The sequence below is a fragment of the Erithacus rubecula genome (assembly GCF_903797595.1).
Source record: "Erithacus rubecula genome assembly, contig: scaffold_483_arrow_ctg1, whole genome shotgun sequence".
NCBI lineage: Eukaryota > Metazoa > Chordata > Aves > Passeriformes > Muscicapidae > Erithacus > Erithacus rubecula.
Window position 1 is genome coordinate 61,513 of NW_027635856.1, and position 17,187 is coordinate 78,699.

The window sequence follows — 17,187 nt, forward strand, 5'->3', positions numbered from 1 at the left end:
TGAGGAGCTTGTCTCCTCAAAAATTCTAATGCAGACATTCATTTGGGATGTATGTAAGATGTCATAATGTAACTGTTTCAAATTCGTACTCTAATTTATTTTCTTTAAACCTTAAAAATATTGATTGATTGATCAATCGATTGCTTGCAGAAACCCTTGGATTACTTTTCAGACTGGCTGAGAAATTACAAACACGCTTTTCTGGAATGCTTGTACAAACACAGTTACTGAGGCTGCTGTGAATGTGCAGGAGCTTTTCACAGATGTTGGACTCTTCCTATGGGGCACAGAGGAATTAGCATAGGGATGTTTTGACACCACCCTGTTTGCAGTAGTCTACAACCCGTGATTAACCCTGCCCCACTGACAGTTCCCTGGCATGTGCAGATGCCTCCAGGTGGCCAGAAGAGAGATCAGGCTCCTTGGCAGCATTCCCAAAAAAGGCCACAGGAAAAATGGGAACATCACTCTCACTCACCCAGCCAGACTGTCCCACAGACTCTGAATTTGGGCATTGCAGGGATCAATCCAACAGATCACCTGCACTTCTCCAAAGCCTGAGCAGAGCTTTGCTGAGAGTTCAGCACTGCCCACAGTGCCTGGGGCTGACACTGAGCGAGCCCTGCATGGGCTGCTGCCCCAGCACCATCCAAGGCTGCCTGGCTGGCACAGCAGGAGCTGGTCCCACTGCCAGGGGTTTATCCCGTCCCTGGAGGAGCTCTTGGAGCCCTGAGAGGAGCACACGGCGCTGAGCACGGGCTGCTGAACTTCCATGTCCTTGTTCGTGACACTCTGGGACAGGCTCGGATCAATGGGCCAGAATGATCTGAGCAGGGCAGATGCTGGTTTTATCCACACCTGGGCCAAACAGCACCGTAGGAAAAGTATCACTGGCAGCTGTTCTTGGTTTGGCCATTTTTATGGTGAGGAACAGGTTTGTATCTGAGTTCAGCTTTGTTTGACTCTGCAATTTCTGGGAGCACAAAAATTATTTTCACAAACATAAGAAAATTGTATGACTGTAATTTTAAGTGCACATAAAGCTAAATGTAAACAACCCTTATATTAGATAGGAGTTGCCTGCCTTAAAGAACCTATGACTTTGCACCTATTATTTCACTGATTTTGTATCTTTCAGAGGAAGCAGCACAGTTCATTTGAACGAAGCCCTTCCTTACACTTAAGAGAAAAAACAAGTTGTATGAGAGCTCTGCCAGCTGTGAATGCATGAAGAATTGTACTGCTATAGGAAGTGTGCACTATTTAACTCCATTTTAAGGAGAAGGGCTAGTACATAAATTCATTAATGAAGGAAAGTACCGGAATTTGAATTTTTCTTGTATAATATCAATTTCCCAATAGGTTTTGTGACTGTATTTTTCTCTGTATGCAGACTTCCCTGGCAGTGACATCTGTGCTGAGTGCTGGATTGGATATCTTGGTCTGGGGAGTTGCCTTTAGTTCATGGCACACACAGGTCTCAAGAGGGTGTCCGGGTGTCCCTGTGCTCTGGCACCAGCTGAGGTGTGCAGCACTTCTAGGGCTGCCTCCAGGTGTGATGAGCTCGAGTTAAAGCTGTGCCTTCTGCTGAGCAGCTGCTGCCACCTGACAAGGAACAGCTTGGCCTAATATAATAAACAGAGGCATCTACATTTCTTACTAATCCCAGGGTCTGATAGAATGGTTCTTCATCCTGCTGTGATCACTGAATCACAGGGTTAATGTCTACAAATGTCCCACTTTGTCTGCTTTATCCCTGCCAGCTCCATGAGCCTCGATATCCTGCTGCTCAACTTCCTTGAGAAAAACTATCCTTTCCTTGGAACAAGGTTCTTCACTAACAGTTTGACTCAAAAGTTGCTCACTGATGTCTCTCTGATTCCCAAGTTATTTCAGATCTACAGCTGCCTTTTAGGGATATACCCTGCTGCTCATTTGATTTCTGAGGGATCTTCTTTTACTATTTTCATGATTGAGCTAGAAGAAGCAAGTAAAGGTTCAAGGGAAGGACTGGTGTTTCTTACTTCATCCAGGGTCATTTAATTTGAAAAGTTTTAGACTTGGATTTTGAACAGTGAATTGTCTTTGGGCCAGATTTAAAAATCTCTCAACGCACTCATGTTTTCAACATGCAAGCTTTTACACTCAGATTAGTTTCTTTCACTGAATGTTAGTAAAAAATTGAATGGGTGATGAGCCCTCCATTTAGTGTTTTTCCTTAATGAAAATTCCATAGTGATGCTGAATAAAGTGCTTGATTTGGATACTCCTGGAAACTCCATGCTTTCTTTCTCCCCTTCCTTCCTTCAATGTATGGAATACCAACATTTATGTCATGAGAGTTTTTCCCCATGTGTTTGTTTGAAGATCATGCATGTAGTAATGTTAAAATAATCTGATATGGAATCATTTTCCCACATACTTAATTTTTGCCTCCATCTGCACCCCACCTAGACATCTTTTTCACCTACTTCCACTCTGATAATTGACCAGTCTTTTCTCTCTTGGACCACTAATTTGTCCAAATAAGACTAAAATGCAATGATCCCTTGAAACATGGTCATCTAGTCACTATAGTTCGTATTTCCCCATTTATAAGGTATCAGGACTTAATTCTGACATGTAATAAATAGTATTTCAGCTTGAAGAGGCAGAGGACATGAATTCAATTGAAATCAGTGCATTAATTTTGTCTCCAGATTCTTCATGAACTGTTTCAAGTTTGAATGAACAATTAATGCATCAGTGACTTTAACAGACAGGGAAAAGATGATGATGAGTAAGCAAATAATGGCTTGCTTCAGCACACAGCAGGCTGAAGTTTAAAAAGTGAATTTCATCATGTTTTGGAGGTTTTGAAGAAGAAAAGGGAGAATAAAAATCTTTAAACCTTGGCAAGTCTCCTACATAATTATGCCAGTGTTAATGTGAGAATCTACAGAGTATCCTGCTTAATGATATACATAGGTGTGGAGTTTTTTAATTCATTCATGGGTATATTTGTGGAAATAATCATAGATAAATGACTTTTTTCTAACCCTTTACAGGAATATTTGCATCTCATGTACATTCATGCTCTAAACTCTATGTGCTGTGGAAAGAACACTAATGCTTAGATAGCATGGTTTTCATCCAGAAAACTCTTTTTTCCTATTGATTTGAAACTTGTGCCCTGTTCTGCCTGGGTCAGTAGAGCAGTGCCACTCTATCTCCAGATGGAAGTTGTCTTTTCCTTTCTTCATCCTGTTCTGAAATCACCTTGAATTCCTGCCTCTCACAGCTCTGCCCACTGACAAATAAGTGCAGCACCAGTCCATTGTCTCCATACCTGTGCATTATTTGATGCCATTCTGCAGAACCTGGTGGAGATGTGTGGGCTGTGAAAGTATTCAAGGATTTCTGTATTTTCACACCTGAATATTGTCACAAATTTAATAATGCCTCTTCTGCCTAATGCAAACTGTTTAAATTCATATGAAGTTCAAAAAACACACCTATAGTTATTATCATAAAAATTTTAATTTTGCCACAATACTTGCTTCAAATGTGCACAATTTCATATTAGAGGTACTGGGCTTCCACCTCGTACTGAAATATTTTAATTCAAAGGATAAACCAAGAGGCTTGAAGAAAAGAATGGACCAGATGAAAGCCTCTCTAAATACCATACAAGTCCCAATGAGCAAAGGAGTTATCAACATTGAAATTTCTTTATTTTTCAAGTTCAATACTAACTTCTTTCTACTTCTAAAACTTCCTATACTTCTTCCATCTAATCCTACATTTTCAACAAATAATCAACTGCTCAGTTCCAATGTAAACTACAGTTCTATATTAACCTATATAATCCTAAAAGCCTAATCTCAAATTTGAAAGAAAAATCCAGATGTCACTGGTTTTTATGGCTGAAGCAGATGTGTGGTGCCAGGACTCCACTTATTGCTTGTCAAATTCAGATATTCGACTCTGAATATGGGACAGCTTTTTGTGGAGGTACTGGCACCTGCTCTTCATTTCAGAGTAGCTGGGGCTGCCCTGTGAAGGAGAAAGCAAAAGAAAATTAGGGCATGCAAACATTTCTGCAGAGTTTAGAATCTGATGTTCTTTGCTTTAAAAAAGCCTTGAGCCACACTCAGCAGTAACCATGTCCCTGCAGGTCTGGTGCCACACATACCTGCTGCAACTGCTGATAATGTGTCAGGATTCGATGAAGCAGCATCTTCAAAAAGAAAAAAAAAAAAAAAAAAAAAAAAAAAAAAAAAAAAAAAAGAAGAACATTTCACTCCAACCGTAAAATGCAAACATATGCAAAACACTAAAAGAGCCCTCAGTTTGACTGTAGAGATTTTCTTCCCTGTGAGCCACCACTCTTCTGGGAGCTTGGCAAAAACCAATCCCCAGCTCCAGCATCCCCCAAGATCTGCAATTAAGCCTCTCAATAGGGAACAGAAGGAGCACATGCTCCAAGACTCTGCTTGGGACACACCTCACCTTACTCTTTGTTCACAGAAAGCTCAAACAGGGTGTTTTGGGCAGGGTCTCACAAAAATCAGACCCAGCCCAAGCAGTGTCTGAGCACATATGCCAGTGCTGCAGTTTGCCTTTGTCTCACTGAGCAGCTCCAGGGAATCCAAGTCATTGCTGGGATGAAACACACTCCTCAGAGTTTTATCTTTCTTTACCTGATAGGCTTCAGACCCTGGAATCAGAGACTTCCATTGCTCATAAAACTGTGTAAAATCTTTGTTGATCTTATCAATCTGAAAATGTAAATTCCTGTATTCTTCATACTCTGCATTGAAGTCATCCTTGTAGTGCTGACATTGCTCCAAGGAGACTATGGCAATGTATTTTCTAAAGGAAAAAAATGGATCATTTTTCTGTGAGTGAACTCTAAGAGAACATTCTAATGTGTTCCTATTCCATAAAGCTCATGTGTAGTTTTGCAGCAACCACGTGGCAAATGTCAAACACAGACTCCCAAGGTTCGAGTTAGTTGCTCTGGGACTGACTGTTTCTACATGCAAGTTCTTTGCTTTAAGAGGATGTAGTCAGGTCACTCCAGAAATCTGCCACATTTCTATGACACTTAGTTACTAATAGTTTATATTGTACAGGTTTCCTTCATTAGCAAGTGAAGCACATTTAGAAAATATTGGCACTTCTTTCAAATATCAAATGACCAACAAAGACCACAACTTCAGGAAGAGAATAAACATTGCTAAGCTATATTATCTTTCTATATAGGAAAAACTTTTAAATATACATTTACTTTTGAGAACCCATCTGAAATACATTTTTGGCAGGAACTGAATTTATGGTTCTGGTTACACAGAGTTGAACTTATGAGCTCCATTGATGTCTGCCTGTCTAACAGCAAAGCAGAGTTCATGATAATATTTGATTCTTCTAGAGGACAGCATTTACAAAACTGAGCCTTGATCAGAGGTGCTTGTAATGCAGCCATTAAAAACAAACTCTGTATAAGTCTAAAAGTGCAACTACAAAACACAAACCACATCAGCTCCTAACGAGGGTAAAACTCATTAATGCCTGAAGCCTCTGATGGGTGAAAAATTTTCTTCATTCCCTTCTCATTCAAATAAAAATGAGTGAGGTTTACCAAGCTCGTGATACAACTCCAAGAAGTGTCAATGAGAATAATAGACACCACTTCCCAACACTGACACACCAATGCTTCTGCTCCTCCTGGCCTTTTGAATGACACCAACTTCTTTTGAATGACAAAAACTCCCTCACACGGGAAAAAATCCTTGTAAACACCCTGAGATTAATTGCTACAAGCATTAAAACATTAACAAGTTGAAATTCAGTACCAGGACAGAGAGCAGCTTGTGCCAGGGATGCATCCCAGGCCAGATGCACCTGACTGCTGTGCTGGTGTGTTCTGAAATCCACAGATGTCTTTCAACATCTGGGGAGGTACTAGAGAAGAAATAGCCTGGACTTCTGGGTTCTGCCCAGTGACATTTCCTGGCAAGAGTCCTTGCACAGGCCTCACTCATCTGCTCCCCTGCAGGACCACCTTGCCCTCAGTCTCCCCACGGAGCATCCCTGGCTGTATCCAATGTGACCCAGGGCCCTGCAGTGCCTGCTCCAAAGGGCACAGCTGCCCCAGAGCCCCAGGGCTGCAGGAGGCCTGGGTGCCCTTGCCAACATCACTGCTCTGACAGCAGCTGGCAGCCATTCCAGTGTTTGATACCACACACACACAGTTCTGCCATCCTCTCCTGCACTGCAAATACAAGGGGGGGATGCAGCAGCACCACTGCTGCAGCTGACCCTGAGCAACTGCACTGCAGGAAGGGAGGGCCAGCCCAGCCTGAACCCACCTCGGTGTTCATTTCAGCTCTTAGCCGTGCAGGGCCAGCAAAACCTTCTCAACATCATCCTTTCAAAACTGGGAAGAGCTTCACAGGGCACCTACTGCGAGTGGCAAGGCTCAACTGCTCTTTCACTCACCTCAAGTAGTCTGCTTGGGTGTTTGTGGCAGAGCATGTGGAGACAATGGAAGTTTGTTTTCCTTCTCCTGCAGAAAAGCAGAATTTTTGACACTCTTCATCAGGAGATCTTTCAAAAGCCAAAAAATACCCACTGGATGGTCTTGTAAAAGTCCTTCAGAGCTTTGTTATCACAGAAAATTACTCTGAAAAAAGCTCCAAAAATCAATAATGGGGCACACAGAATTTTCTCTCCAGTGGCCAGTTCTGGGCTGTAGAAAAAAGGCATGGCCACTTTTCTCTACTGCACTACCATGGTGTAAAGCCCAGCTCAGCTTTTCTGTTTTGAATGCATGAGGCGGCATCTCTACAGCCATTCCAGTCATGCAGCAGCAGATGCAGTTTCACAAAAGACAACAGCTTGAGATAGACAGAGGGGGAGAGAGAGTGATGAACATGGAGGTTCTAAAAAGAAATAGAGAAAAAGGCTGGAGTTCTTCTCATGCCATGTTTTATGGCCACTTCCTTGTCCATTCCAGAGGCCCAAAGTTCACATGAAACAAAGTTTGGATGAAAATTTTCTGCACTCTTGTCAGCAGGAGAGTCACAGTATGTTCAATACAACCTGTAAGAAGAGCTTTGCTGTGAGCATTTCATTTCCAAAAGTGCATTTGCTCTCATGGCTCAGTCAGCACAAAAGCTGCAGCCTAAGCCCCAACTTGAAACACAGTCCAGATTTTTCCTTCACCAGCTGCTCTGAATTTTGTGGCTCCTGAAGAACAATGCTCGCATGTTTTAGACTCAAGCAAGAATCTTTTTCTTGCTGTAGAGACTGTGTGTAAGGAAAAGACACTTGCATCCCTTCCAGCCCGAGATCTAAGAGCAGCTGTGACCATCTGTACCTGTGGGTACTCAAATCATGGGCAGTACAAAGGTGGTACCTCCAGAGCTATTTGGGGACCCCCACCACTGACAAGACCAAGGGTGAAGAAGGACTGGCTGTACCACAGAGAATCCATGTGGTGGTGATGATTTCATACCTAATGTTTCTCTCTTCTCTACACCCCACCTCTCCTTTCTTATTCCTTTCTATCTCTCTGGGTTCCATTTACTGTTAATAACATCTGTACAATTGAAAAGGATCTCACTTGTTGCCTAATTTGGGTAGGAGCTCCTCTGAATAACCAAATCTTTACACCACAGTTCTTCAGGGAGGAGTTAGGAAAAGCAGCATATTAATACCTTCATCGAAATCCAAAGGATGGGACTGCTTCAGCCTTCCCAATTCATTTTTCTCTCTGTTTGAATGGGAGATCTCCATCTGCTCCATGGCAGGCTCTGGGACTCTAGAATTCTGGAACTTGTTGTTCTGGTGCACCTCATGGGTGCAGGGGGAAATGGAGCCAACCCTTGGAGACATGTTCTGATTACAAAGGGCTGTGGAAAGCAGCACCCAGGAGGAAGAGAGACCTCCAGCTGCTGGCTGGACGTGACTGGTGAACTGCTGGTGACCAATTCGCCTCTTCTTGCTCAGCACAGGACTGGTGAAGTCAGAAGCCAGAGGCCGTTTCTGCATCAATAACAAAATATTTCATTTCTTTAATCTATCATCAGGATCAGGATTTGCTCCCATTTGTAAAATAGCAGCATTTCTGAAGTGCCAATGGTTAAAAACAAATTTTCCTTAAATAAAAAGATCATTCATGCTCTATGTCATTCCTACTTTCTCATCAAGACTTCAAGTTTGTAGCTAAAAGGCTTTGCTAAAAAGGCACTCCCTTCAGCAGCTGTGTCTAAGGCTTCCCCAAAATGGGGAGGTCCAGTTGTTTTTCTCTAGCTCCCAATTCATGCTTGTACACAGCTCTTGCTGTCACACATACACATGATTTACTAAAGAGTCTGTTTTAGCTGTCTCCCTGTTAAAGACAAGATCAGTGCGTCACTGACACAACCCAGGAGTACAGGATGTTGTGGTTGGTTGTGAATTCTCATCAGGGTGATGAAAAAAGACATCAGTCACATGTCAGTATAATCTTGTGCTTTTAGGTGCAGTTGCCTTCACTCCAGCAGCCACTCCACTCTAAACTCAAAAGCAGATGGCTAAAATATTCTTTACTTTATACAAGAGACTTTCACAAGTGGTGACTTATGAGCTCTTCCATTTTCTTCAGTTCACTTCCATCTCTCAGCTCCTCCCAAGGACCTTCTCAAAGGTGCTGGCTCACATGGCACAGCACACGGGCACAAGCTCCTCACTCCCACAGCAAATCCAGGACTGAGGATTGAGTAGAACAGGACAGCCATGCTGTTCCCAGGCAGGGCAAAGGAGGAGAGAAATTAAGGCAGAGAAGGGAGTGAGGGAATATCACACTTCTCTAGAACCTGTGCTGGTCCTGTCACATGGATTGTGTAGATCTGGAGTAAACAATGAGAATGAAAGCAAGAGAGAGGGAAAAGGAAGCCAGAGGGCCCCATCTGCCCCACTCTTTTATGTACAGCAGCCTCTTATGTACAGTAGTCTTTTGTCCCAGTTTTGTCATGCATGCAGAGCCAGCCTTTGAGTCCTTCTGCAGGGAATGAGTTGAGAGTGGGGACTGAGCTCAAGTCTCCAGGCAGAGTAGAAAGTTGGCTCAGGACAGTGCTGCTGCACCCCTGCAGGATCCTCTCTTCTGATCACAACCTTCCTGCCAAAGCAGTCAGAGTGCCTGAGGCACAACATGCTTTGGCCTGGTCCTGCACATGCACATCACAGCTTTTACACCATCAGCAGAGGGCCAAACCTTAATACACAATAGAGAATGTTAAAAATGCACCAAATACCTGAGCAGGTCTTGCTGGAACATGTGTCTCAGAAGGTCCTGGAGATGGTGCTTGCCTGGTGCTGGTGGGGTTCTGAGATGGAGTTGATTTGCTGTGAGGGTGGTGAAACATTTAATGTTCCAAGGCCTGAATATCAACAGTCATAGTTCTTTTGTTTCAGGTTATACAGACATTCAGTGTCAGGAGCCAAGGAAACAACATGAAGCTGATTTGAGGGAGCTTTAGGCTGGATATCAGGAAAACATTCTTGCCCCAGAGAGCGCCCAAGCACTAGAACAGGCTCTCGTGGCCCCTGGTCACTGTAGCAGGAACTCAAGAAGCATTTGGACAACAGTCTTGGGCACAGGGTGTGATTCTTGTGGTGTCCTGTGCAGGGCCAGGGAGTTGGACTGCAGGACCCTGATGGGTTGCTGCTGACTCAGTATATTCTAACAAGTGAGGCTTCATCTCCCAGGGTGTTTGTTCTGAAGAGTCTCTTCTCCTTCCTCTAAAGACTGAACTTACCTAGCAAGTATCACCTTCAACTTCTCCCTATCCATTTCAGTGTAGCCAGGCCAATCAGTCTGAAGGGTTTGAAATAGATGTTCCTTCAGATTGAAGGAATTATCCTTTAGATTCAGGTTGGCTACCTACAGGCAGACATTTCAGAAAACAAACCTTTATTATGGTTGCTAAATGCAAACTACAGAAATCCAACTGGTTCTTAACAGTTCTTTGTGAGCACGCAACTGGAACTGAACAATATCCTTTGATACAGAGATGATTTATTCCTCTATCACATGAGTTTTAAGCTGAATCAAAGTATCACTGATTGGAAACAACCAAGTATCTCTATTCATATCTCGTAAGTATTCTTTCAAAACAACATTTAGTGCCACAATGTGTAAGCAGAGCTGGTCAGGCCCAGTGTCCCTCCCTCTTCATGTGGCAGAGCCAGGGTTCATTCCTGCCGAGTCCTTCTATGAGAAAGTCATACTCTTGTCTTGTTCTATTCCTTTGACAGTAAATGAGGTTCATATCTTTCTCAAGAGAAATACAAAATCTACTCAAAAAGGTAAAATGAGGTAGTAAAACCTCAAGACCACTGATACGAAGTGTGCTGGTTTAGACTTCATCACCTGACACTGCTGAGAGTTCCTGCTGAGATGGAGACAGGAAAATCTCCATCAATTTGACTGCTATAACACATTAAATAACTCATCAACACACCACCATCATCTCTCAAAATCTGCCCTTTTTCTTTCTTTGAAAACATAATTAACACTGATATTGCACTGGTGGTCTCTGTTGATGTCTGTCTCTCATTATAAAAAATGCAAAGTAACAAATATACCCAGAATCAAGAATTCATGTCTTAAAACCAGAACTAAGATTGTGTTGGAAAGGGAAGCAAGTATGTGAATCCATTTAAGAAGCAACTCTCTGCATCCAAAACTGTGTCCATCTGAATTATCCCCCCAGACGTTGCTCATAGCAAAACAGGAAATATTCTGATGATCTATGAATGTTTGCATAATTCAACAACAGCCATGTTGAACTGGAAATATTTTAAAAGGAAAGTTTCTTATTTAAACAGTGGAGGAACAAGTAAAAATTAAGGATAAAAGAACAACATGTTGGAAGAAAATTGCTGGAGCCAAACTGCACAATCTCACCTGCTGGAGGATCTTGCCAAGGGTTCCCTTGTCCTTTTGCATGACTCCATCTCTCTGCAAGCGGGCAAGTAACTCTGGCTTCTTGTACGTCCTCAGAGCAAGCAAATGAATCACCCTGTCCCTGTAGGGTCGGTGATAAACAGCAGTGCAAGGACTCTCTTCACTCTCTGCTGGCTTCATGGCTGTTTTCTTCTTCTCAGGTGCACAATGTGAAATGTTTGGTTGGGCTCTTATGATGTCTACTTGTTTTCCCAAAGGAAACGAAAACAGAAAAAGGAATGTCATAAGGGGAATTTGGGAGAATGCAAGCAAGTTGATTTAAAATTATGATGGAATTCTTTGAGACAGAGTTGAACTTGCATATCCTTGTGGATCACTGTGAGGTCAGAATATTCTCTGATTCTGTAACAAAGCCCAATCCCTGACTGGCACTACGTGGAGCATGTTGCAAGGGCACCCTCTACCCTACTAGCAACCAGACCTGTCTCACCCGAGCTCCTCTGTGCCAGGCCAAAGCAAAATTTGCCAGCCCCAGTTCCACAATTGTCTCACTACTGCCACTCTTCAATACCAATTGCTCAATGTGAAGTATTCCCTTAGGATCTATGCAAACTCTCACCAAGAATCACAGAAATCATCATTCACATGTGAAACAGCACATCCCTAATGAGAAATTTGTGGTTTTAATTTTGTCTCTCCAAAAAGACACAACACTGTCCCCTTAAAATGCTCTGCACTAAGCTAAGGCAGAGCAAGAGCTGCACTTTCAGTGAGTGCCCATCACTGAGCCTCCAATACAGCCAAGAGTTCAAGGAGAAAGCCATTCTTTCCCAATTGCTGGAATTTATAGGCAAGGGCTTCCCTTGAAATCCAATGCCTGAGTACAACTGAATTGGTCAGAGCTCAGCTGACAAACCAGGTGAGAGTGTTTCCCAAAAAGATCACAAGGTTTGGGCAGCACTCCAGGCTGGGATTTATCTGGTACTAAGGAAGCACATGCTGGAGTGAGCTCCAAGAAGAATTTCAACTGTAAAAGCTGAATTTTGACTTGAACAGGAACCAAAACCCTTTGTGTTTTCCTCAGCTCTAGATGCGATTGTTAGCATAGGTGTGAAATGGAAACAGTTTACCTCAGATTACTCAGATGTAACAAAATTTAGATTGTGTCCTGAACTCATTATTTAGTCTAGAATGTGCCATCTTGGAGCTCAAACATCTCTACAATGTCTACTGGCATAAGCATACTTTTTAACAAAAACAACCTACTGCCATCCAACTGCTTCATTCTGAAAACAAAAGTGGCTGGCAGGGAAGCTAAAAAGGTATTCATCTGAAATTTGCCTGAACTTTTAATGCAATTGAAGTATTCACTTGCAAAGATCGCAAAAGAAATATTCAACAGTCTTCTAGAAATCCCTCAATTTTTTGCTTGTGAGAATGCCACTTGTGACTTGTGCTTGTGAGAGTGTCATTTGCACGAAGTGCTGCCTCAGCACAATTCCACTAATGTTTCTGTTTCAGTCATCAGCAGTGGCAGAGCTTAGGACAGGGACAGGGCATGAAGGGGAACTGGGAGTCACCTGAACTTTGCATCCTTTTATGTCAGCTTCATGAATGAGTTTGCTCTAAGAGCATCCGTGCATTTATAAAAGAATGGGAACAAATCACGTAAGGTGCCAAACACATCAACTTGGATTATTATGCAACTTCTTATTGCTTGTTTAGCCTACATTTTCTCCTGGTTACTGAATTTAAATAACTTTGCAATTAATTATTTAATTAATCATAGGCAGTGTGTTCATCTTAACCATTGTAATTTTCTGCCTTACAAAGTAAGTAGCTAGGTGTCTTTTGGCAATCTATTGTCAGAGTTGGATTGTTAGATCCCCAAAGTTTTTCATTTTTCTAAACTAACCCTGATAACATTCGATAAACAAAGCCTGAAGGCTTCAAAATCTGGATACCTTGAATCTAAACTTCAAGCCTTCCAAGAACACATTGGAATGGCCAGAACATAAAGAAGAAACTAATAAAGACATTTCAGCTTCACAGGTCAAAAGAACTTTTGTGGGGAAAAAAACTAAAAACAGACTGGAAAAAGGGACTAATTTGCATGAGAAGGGAGAAATCAACATCCAATACAAGAGAGAACAATAAGTAGTAAATGAGGAGTGTGTATCATTTAGAACCAATGGACAGGAATTTCTGTGTTTACTGAAAATGTATCAGTAAGTGTAAATGCTTAGAAAGTGGCATGTATGTGGCTGGAGCTCTCCCCTATGCAGAAGAGCTGGCAAAAAAAATAATGTCTACTTCCAATACTAAAAAAATAACTGCTCCTGGGTTTCATTTATCCTTACATTCTTGGTGACCCTGGTCTAAATATGGAGCAATGAGGAGTGCGCTCATTTTGAGCAAGAGCCATTCCCAGAGCATGAATTGAGTGGTATCAGAGCAGGGGGAATCTCCCCCTTGCACTGGCAGCTCCTCAGTGTCATCCCTGGGAGTCGCTTCCCCCGGGGCTGCCTCAAAGGGGCCGTGGGGCACCAGTGGGGCCCAGCCCTGCCCAGCTGGTCCCGCAGGGTCAGCAGCACCTGGCACCAGCACCATGGCCAAGCCCTGACCCAGAGCCGACCCCAGAGCCCGGCACAGCCCCTCAGCTGCTGGTGCTGCCCCTCTGGGTCCCCCTGAGGGGCATGGCAGCGGCCGTGGGGGCTCTGCGGGATGCAGTGCGGGCCGGGCCCTGCGGAGCACAGTGGATCGTGCCCAGGCCCGCAGCTCCGCCATCCCGCCCTGCCTCGGCTGATCCGCTGCCACACACACACTGATCCTGGAGCAACACCTGCAACATGGGCAATATGTGCTAGGAAAATATGTGTTCTTTGTTGTTTGGCCTTTCTGGCTTTCAAGGCTCATTAACAGAAACAGACATTTTCTCCATGAAACGAGAACAGTCAACAAGCTCCAAGTGATGGCCTGGCCTTGGAAAGGCAGGTTACTTGTTGGCTGAATTGCCTTATTCATGTGTAGGGCTTGATAGGCTTCAGTGGCCTCAGACCTAGGGGAGGTTAGCAAGGTTTGGGAAGGTGAATGCACCTTGAATGGTGGACACAAAGAATTCGGAATTGCACAAAGACATTTGGCAGAACTCTTAAGACAAGACCCAAATGAATAAAGCCAATGCAGCAACTGTGTTGAATCAGCTCTGTTAGGTAAAATGTCATTCCAGCAGGGGCAGACCATGGCCACCCACTCAAGAAATTTCTAAGAAAAGAGAGACTGAGCATGCAGAGTAATTGGGATGAGAAAAAAGAAGATCTGTACCCAACAGCAGACAGAATGCTGATTATGAAGAGAATACCGTAACCTACAGTCAATGAACGTGAATAGCTTTGCTGGCTAAAACATATAAATACTGAAACATTCTGGTGTTTCTGGTGCTGACTTTGTGAATTGATCACTGAGCCCCCCCTTTCTGCACAGAACTGTAAATATTTACCTCCACTCAGGTGTGGATCAGCCTCTTGAGCAGCAGGTGTGAGTTCCAACCAGTGGAGCAGCACTCGCTAAAGGCTCTGGCACCTCCGCTCTCGCTGCAGCTGCGGAAGGGTCTGACCCGTCCTGCCTGTGCTGGTGACAATGGCCATGTGTCCTTGGAAATGGGGAGTTCCATGTTCCAGGCTGGGTGGGATGTCACTGAGGAGCCGCATGGGACACACCCAGGACAGATAGAATTCCCAATGGGCACACCTGGGCATGCCCTGCCCTGTCCCATGACTGACTCAGCTCATTTCCAATGCAGGAAGGGGCACTCCGGCAACCCCAGTTGCTGCAGCTGTGCAAACCAGGGCTAATTAAGTGTTTCTGCACAAAAGTGCTGTACTTGGCTGCCTCCAAGGTGAAGGTGCAGCTTAACACCTCTCACTAGGGCAGCAAGGGGCAGCCCTCCCAGCACTGGTCAATCCTGTGAATTTATGTAAAGCAGCCCAAGCTTCCCTACAGCAAACACAAAATAGCCTGGGAAGTTCTCCTGAGTCACAAAGCAGGACAAATTCCCCAGGTCGGTCGATCCTGCTGTTGGCTGGTCAGTTTGTCACATTCATATGATTGAGAAACATTAATACACAAAACAACACACTTTTGAGTCAATATTAATAGAGGAGGTTATATCAATTCTGCTTTCTAACTGGAAGACTCCAGAGGCAGATATGGAAAAATGACCATCCCACATAGGGTGAAAGTGGTTTTATAAGTCTGGAAAATTAGCATGATTGACAAGAATTCCCAAGGAGAAGCACAATAATGCGGAAATTTCCTCCTTTTCTTTCCACCTCTTCTGGAGCCCCTCTTTCTTGCTACTAGCTGTACTAGCTGTACAGACTATATCTATTTTATGAGAAAGTACCTTGAGAACATGTTTTAACCCTGGTTCACAGAGGAGCTAACATAGGATAGGAGCCTTTGGCATGTGTTTTGTCCTTCTGCCTATCAGGAGAGGAAAGGTACTGAAGTTACCCCAGAACTATGTAACCATACAACAGTAGTGTACAAATCTATGAACACATATGAAGGGAAAAAATAGCAAAAACTATTTGGGCATCAGAAGGAGATACTTCCCCATTCCTAATCATACCAAAACCACTATTAATGGAACTTTCCATTTGAAAAAAAATGCTCAAAGGCAACGTAGCATTTATTCATAGGATTACAAGGAAGAGAACCTCCCAATGGAGTTGAGGTTTGATACAGTTTTTATTCTGAGACCCACTCAGAACTTGAACTAGAGTGTCATCCTGAAATGATCATCACCACCTCCAAACTGCCTCATGGATTCACTGCAGGGATCAGAGATGCCAATCTGGAGAGAGGCTCAGCTGGCTTCAAATATGCATGCTGCCCAAAGGGAAAATAACAACAACAACAAAGGAACAATTACTTTGAAAACTCAGTACTCACAGGATCAAGAGGGATTATCTGGGTTCCAGAAACAGGCAGAAATGTGACTGACAGGACCATCTGCACCTCTGCCTTCATTACCTTGCTATCACAGGCCAATACAGCCCACAGTCCCACTAGCCCATTCAAGGTGTCTTCAGCAGCAGCAGCAGCAGCAGCAGGAGTGGCACAGCTCCAAAAGCATCAGGCAGCAGTTCCCATTCCCTGTGTGTGCATGGCAGCGGGGCCAGCACTGCCGGGGCCAGGGCGAGTGGAGAGCAGGGGCAGCACCGACCCCGACGAGCCACTGCTCTGACACTGCCACGGGACCCACTGGGACCAGGGGCGGGAGGTGCCCCGAGCACTGAGATGGTTTTGGCAGCGCAGCAAGGAAGCTCAGGTGCCTGCCTGAGCCTTGAGTGGGCAGCAGCCAGCTCTGCCAGCAGCACCACACGGCCAGAGAGCTGCTGTGCTTCAGACTCAGCCCCGGCCACCCAGCAGGACAATTCCCATGTCACAGCTTCAGAGAGCTTTCCTCTTACCCTGGTGGATCCCAGGGAAAACTTTTGGGCACTGTGACAGAGAATCTGCTTGTCCAAGATACTGATGACTCCACTTACAAGGAATGCAGCACAAGCAGAGCCTGAGCAAACCCTGTGGGAACAGCTGAGGATTCCATTGCAGCTGAGGGGACAGGATCACTGCCTGGGAAAGGACAATTCCAGGGAAGTACTAAGGCCTCAACAACAAGCCCTAAGCCAAAGCTGACTTCCAGATAAACCTTCCAACCAAATATTATATTTATATTCACTCATTAACAAAATATGCATGATCATTACCAGTATATGTATGAATCTGCTTTTAGTGAAACAGGCGTTTACCTTTCTACATTTAGAAGCCGGACAAGGCCACTGAACTAGATATCTCTATCTGGTTGTGTTTGAAGTTATATGGTGAAAGTAAACTCTCTTAGTATCTCCCTGAGCCCTGGATTAGAGGAGAATGAAACCAGATGTTCCCACACTAGAAGTTATGGTGACTTGTTTATTCAAGGGTGTAAAATCTGGGCCCTCTCACAGCAAAGTTGATGGCTTTGCCTCTGGGTTGGCAAATTACAAAGGAATTTCCATTTTCTGGGAGTGCCTCTCCAATCCTTGCTGTGACAGGGGCTCCCCAGGTGATGTGTCTGGACAATGGCCAAGTATTGGGTAATTGTGTTGTTTTTCTTAGTCCCTACAGGCCATTTTTGTAGTAATAATGCAGTGCATGCACAGGTTATCCTTTTGTATTCTTTGCTGCATTCACTTCAGTAAATG

General features: G+C 43.9%; 1 long non-coding RNA gene across 1 annotated transcript; it reads right to left on the bottom strand.

Annotated features, from left to right (window-relative positions):
• Positions 1–9,305: 9,305 nt before the first annotated feature.
• On the bottom strand, positions 9,306–11,176 carry LOC306816273. Its single transcript, XR_013777623.1, has 3 exons — positions 10,937–11,176; positions 9,786–9,910; positions 9,306–9,372 (listed from the first exon to the last, which is right to left on the bottom strand). It is a non-coding gene; the product is annotated as an uncharacterized lncRNA (long non-coding RNA).
• Positions 11,177–17,187: the final 6,011 nt, after the last annotated feature.